This window comes from Pleurodeles waltl, chromosome 1_1, assembly GCF_031143425.1.
Source record: "Pleurodeles waltl isolate 20211129_DDA chromosome 1_1, aPleWal1.hap1.20221129, whole genome shotgun sequence".
NCBI classification, from domain to species: domain Eukaryota; kingdom Metazoa; phylum Chordata; class Amphibia; order Caudata; family Salamandridae; genus Pleurodeles; species Pleurodeles waltl.
This window is the reverse complement of record NC_090436.1, coordinates 228,891,715-228,897,714: the sequence shown is the minus strand read 5'-3', so window position 1 is coordinate 228,897,714 and position 6,000 is coordinate 228,891,715.

Below are 6,000 nucleotides of genomic sequence, written 5' to 3'. Positions count from 1 at the left end.
GTTGGAGTTAACTCAGATTATTTCCTTGTCTCTCACTCAACCTAAAGTGCAATTTCAGTTTTCAGTACTGGACCATATAAGCAGAAGTCCTGAGTCCTGGGTCACAGCCCCATCATGCCATCCCTCTATCTATTGCCAACACACCAGATAGAGAGAGGCAGTGCATACAATGGGAGTAGGCTTGGTTGAGGCCTACATTGTTGTGTTGCCCAGCAAGATTCTGTCTGATGATGCCGGGCAAACGTGGAATGTTCTTTGTGGAGCAAGGAAACAGGATTGAGAAACAAAAACACCAACCTGAACAGCGTAGCCGTACGACACGAAAAATAAAAAGCACACAAATGCGATGGTCATGAGGAACTCGAAGATCTTAACCAAAAATAAGGTAAAGGAAGTCCTAAATAAAGATCATCATTTATATCAAAGAGAATCTAAGAATGCACATCAACCCGGCAGTGCGCTCATTACAAATTTGTGTTCTGTTTTTCAGCTCTAGAAGTGATAGAGTTTTCACCAACCATCACGAGAGGGTTAGTCAGAGAATGTCACAAGGTGTATCGTTTGGTATAGTAGGATTAGTGAACTGTAATGTAATTAACAAAGTACTAAAAGAGTTATTCCTTGTTGTAGAGATCAACTCCTGAATGCACAAAGGTATCGAGTGTCTGTTTCTCTCTTGTCCCATTTTCCGTTCCCCAGATCTGCTGATGACTGACATAAAAATAGTTTTGCAGGGTTGCCAGTGGGGTCAGGGAAGTGTGGATACTAGCATTGCTCCGGATTGCTAGGTTAGTGTAACCTTGACAGTGATATACCAATGGAATATTGGCAGTTAAGGTCACATGAGGTATTCATATATACGAGCTGGCAGACGATTAATGTCATAGATAAAGACAGGTTGGACTTTGAGCTTTGGTTATCATTCATCCATGCTGTATGGCATAATGCTGATGAGCTGGTGCTTAATCACTTCCACCCTCCCCTATGTATAGCTATAGTCCATATCAAATTTGTTAGTTACACATTGATCAAAAGCAGTTAAGAATTACCTTTGTTACTCCATCCCGGGGTTCGTGACATCCCTAGCGCAAATGCCATGATATATGTGGTGTGTTAAGGTAGTAGACATTGGATATGTTGATAAAGTTTTCACATGGATTACAAATAAATGCTTTTTTTTGCCTCTGTGTTGGAAAAATGTTCGACTGGAAATATTTACTAAGTGTGCAAAACAAGACCTGTATTGTCAAGTACTGGTTCACAGTGCGAGTGACTTACCAGACTCTGCCATCCTCCAGCTATGAGCGGGCAAACTAGATAGCTCTGCAGGTACAGCAGCAAAGTTGGTGGCAGGTGGGTGAGTGACTCGGAATAGAGAGTCTGTCATGGTGACAGTGACACGATGGGTATCTATGTCATTCGGGATTTGCCAATGACATATATTTTATTTTCAGGTGTGTCCATGTTAACTGTGGGTGGACATACCGGAGTGATAATGGTGGAATTGTGTAATATAAGTTGCAATTCTCTCTGGTGGATTTGGACAGACATCATTGTGACACATATCAGGCAGGTTAATAGGCATGTGGTGTGCTAGTTTTTTTTTGTTCAAGTTGGGTAGCTGCTGCTTTCACATGCATATGGTGAGGGAGGGGTGAAGGATAAATATGTTAACCTACATATTTCTTTCTTAAGTGTGTAGGGGTTGTGTTGCACTGGCATCTGAGTTTTTGCCACTGTGTTAGAAATGGGGTCTATGGTTGACAGTCAGGTTACCCCCTGTTCAAGCAAGGACCCTCAATCTAAAGATATAAGGGTCAGGGTAAAAGAGAATCACCCTCAGCCAACCCCTGCTTACCCCCTTGGTAGCTTGGCAGAGCAGTACTCTTAACTTCAGAGAGCTAGGTGTAAAGTATTTCTACCAACACACACAGTAACATAATGAAAACACCACAAAATGACACACCAGTTTAGAAAAATAGGAAATATTTATCTAACCAAAACAAGACCAAAATGACAAAAATCCGCAATACACAAGTCAAGTTATTAATAAAAATTCAAAAAGAGTCTTTAAGTAGTTTTAAACACACACTAACACTGTTAGCGTGAAAATGTACCTTGGGTGTGTAAAAAAAAACCTGCACGGGCGAATTCGCATCAAAAAGGGCTTGCGATGCGTTGATTCCAGTCACGAGCGGGACCTTGCATCGTTTCTCCTTTCGCTGGGTCAGGGCATGTCGTTTCTTCTCTCTGCAGGAGAGCGATGCGTCGATCTGATCAGCACTCTCGGGTCCGGGCAGGCCTTGCGTTGTTTTTACATGACCAGCGGTGCTTGAGTCGGAAATCCAGCCGCATGATGATCCGAAAAGCATGCAGCGCTGGTTGCAATCTCCCAGTCTCCGTCAGCGATGCTGCGCATCATTTCTCCTGTTCCGTGCATCGATTCTTCGGTCGCGTTTCCGGCGAGCATCGATTTTCAGCTGCGGAGCCGGCGGCGCGTTGTTTCTTCAGCCGCAGATCAGAGTCGCGTCGATCTTTTCCCCGCACAGCGCTCTGTGCGTGGATTTCTTTTTCTTTAGGCTGCCAGCTTCTCCTTTCGGGGTCCCAGGGACTGGATGGGCACCACAGGGCAGAGTAGGAGTCTCTCCAGAGACTCCAGGTGCTGGCAGAGAGAAGCCTTTGCTGTCCCTGAGTCTTCAAACAACAGGAGGCAAGCTCTAAATCATGGAAATTTGGAAATTTCTTCCCAAGACGGAAGGCACACAAAGTCCAGTCTTTGCCCTCCTACACTCTGGCAGAAGCAGCAACTGCAGAATAGCTCCACAAAGCACAGTCACAGGCAGGGCAGCTCTTCTTCCTCAGTTCTTCAGCTCTTCTCCAGGCAGAGGTTCCTCTTGTTTCCAGAATGGTTTCTAAAGTCTGTGGTTTTCGGTGCCCTTCTCATACCCAATTTCTCCTTTGAAGTAGGCCTACTTCGTAAAGTCTCTTTTGAATGTGAAATCCAGCCTTGCCCTGGCCAGGCCCCAGACACTCACCAGGGGGTTGGAGTCTGCATTGTGTGATGGCAGGCACAGCCCTTTCAGGTGTGAGTGACCACTCCTCTCCTCCCTCCTAGCACAGATGGCTCATCAGGATATCCAGGCTACACCCCAGCTCCCTTTGTGTCACTGTCTAGTGCAACCAGCTCAACTGTCAAACTGACCCAGACAGGAAATCCACAAACAGGCAGAGTCACAGAAATGGTATAAGCAAGAAAATGCTCCCTTTCTAAAAGTGGCATTTTCAAACACACAATCTTAAATTCAACTTTACTAAAAGATGTATTTTTAAATTGTGAGCTCAGAGACCCCAAACTCCACATGTCCATCCGCTCCCAAAGGGAATCTACACTTTAATCAGATTTAAAGGTAGCCCTTATGTTAACTTATGAGAGGGACAGGCCTTGCAACAGTGAAAAACAAATTAAGCAATATTTCATTGTCAGGACATATAAAACACATTACTATATGTCCTACCTTAACCATACACTGCACCCTGCCGCTGGGGCTACCTAGGGCCTTGCTTAGGGGTGTCTGACATGTAACAAAAGGGAAGGTTTAGGCCTGGCAAGTGGGTACACTTGCCAAGTCTAATTTACAGTTAAAACTGCACACACAGCCACTGCAGTGGCAGGTCTGAGACATGATTACAGAGCTACTTAGGTGGGTGGCACAACTAGTGCTGCAGGCCCACTATTAGCATTTGATTTACAGGCCCTGGCACCTCTAGTGCACTTTACTAGGGACTTACTAGTAAACCAAATATGCCAATAATGGATAAGCCAATTACATACATATTTTGTAAAGGAGCACTTGCACTTTAGCACTGGTTAGCAGTGGTAAATTGCCCAGAGTAACAAAAATGGCAAAATCAGAGTCCAGCACACATCAACAACCTGGGGAACAGAGGCAAAACGTTAAGGGAGACCATGCCAAGGATAAAAAGTCTAACACACTGTCTGAGGTTTAAATGTCTGCTATATATGGATTAGTGTTTCCAACTTGTGGATCTTACCTGGCTTAATGTTTGAGTTTCCCTGAACAGACGGGCCATTTTGCTGGTATGGGTTGGTGAACTGCACGTTGGTGAACTGCCACTGGGCACTAACTTTTCCATCTCTATCTTAGCTAACTTACCTGTCACATGCCTTTCATCTTGCGACTTTTTGATGTCTCTGAACATGCTTACCTCCACATCCATGCATTGACTCTCTGAGTGACATACTGCCACATGATCACATTCTATACTCCCCTAAGAGTATGAGACACCAGACCATTTAGTTTCCTGCAGTGGTCAACTACTGGGGTGGCAATGATGTCGGTCTCTTGCTCAATGAAGGTCCTCTACAGTGAAATGGCCTATATCTTTGGGTGTTGCTGCAGTGCTCTGGGTTGATGACTTTATGCAGCACAAGGTAGCCCAGCGAGAGGCTTGTATCTATGTGGTACACTTATAACTTCATGTTGTGTAGTTGTGCTCAGTAGTTGGCTTCAGTAGTTGGTAAACTGCCACACAGACCATGGACATATACGGGTCTTCATTGGCATCTCTGTAGGTTTGACTACAGACGGAAAACGCATATGAATATAATTTAGCACCTCAGTCACCTGCAGCCACTTTGACTTTACAAGACTCCTCCCAGTTTGTCTCTGTGGGGTTACCCTTACGCCATGAGGACCTTTTCATGCACCACATTAAGAACAGCTGGATTGATCTTTTATTTACTTAATTTTGTATTTACGTCATTGTCTTTCACACTTTCTTTTACATGGTCCTGCAGAGGCCCCATCCACAGTGTTGAATGGGCTGGGTTCTAAAGATACCCCAATTCTGAAGAGAGCCCTGAACTACAATGGACACTAAACAGGGACTGAAACATGTAAACCTACCATATTGGTTGAATTAATCCTAAATTTCACCCTACCAATCAGCAGTCAAAATAAAAATATAGATTAGCCATTATATAGTTCTGACTTTCACTTCAGGTTTCCCATATTAACCAAAAGTCAAGGAATTATTGTGCTAGGGTAGTCACAGAACCATAAGAAATCGCTTATTCTTTAAGGTTACACCAGCTCATGTCATCATCAAATGACAGGAGCTAGGATCAGGCCTCCTGATGAAGCACACCACCCAAGGGAAGTTGAGATCCCAGCATTATTTATTTGGACATACTTTTGCATTAATAAGGTGTCTAAGTGTGAGGCAAACACAGACCTTATTAAATGGTACGTTGGTTGAAATCACTTGCTTAGGTTCTGTTCAAATTCCCAAGGATACTCTTGTTTTTTAAAGTGGTTCTGTAGGTAGGCAGTTTCCTGGTAGCTTTTCTTTCTTTCTCATCTTTGTTGGGTATGATGGTGTATGCTATCCTTCTCTTCTTAAAACAGGCTTAAATTATGACTGTTGTAAGAAATAGTATATACTTAAAAATTATCAATGTAAGTATTTTCCAATTTTTTTCACATTTCCTGTATTGAGTAAAATACAACAGTATAGGGTTAGGTAATGTGCCACATTTTTAAATGAACTTGAAAATTCCTTCTTTCTTTCAATTCAGATATTTTTTCCTAACATGGCATTTCTTTTTCCACTACATTCCTCCCCAGATGGACCACGATGACCTGCTGCAAGTACACCTGCGCCCTCAAGAAGTATCTTAAGTGTGCAGATCAGTGTGGGAAATGCACATACACATGTTGAAAAATACCCAAGTGGGGTTGGTATATTATTTGTATGGGATTTCCCGTAATTATTCTCTTGTCACTACACTTAAGAGAAACATTAAGCATTAAGAGTGCTTAGGTTACATTCACATACGTAACTATGAACTTTAATTTTATGGCAAGACCTCCTATTATGCCTTCTTTTCTTGCTTTAATTATTACAGCAGCAAATGAAAAAACTACAAATCCCATGAAAGCAGAAGAAATCTGCCAATGGGAAACATTCTGAAGTACA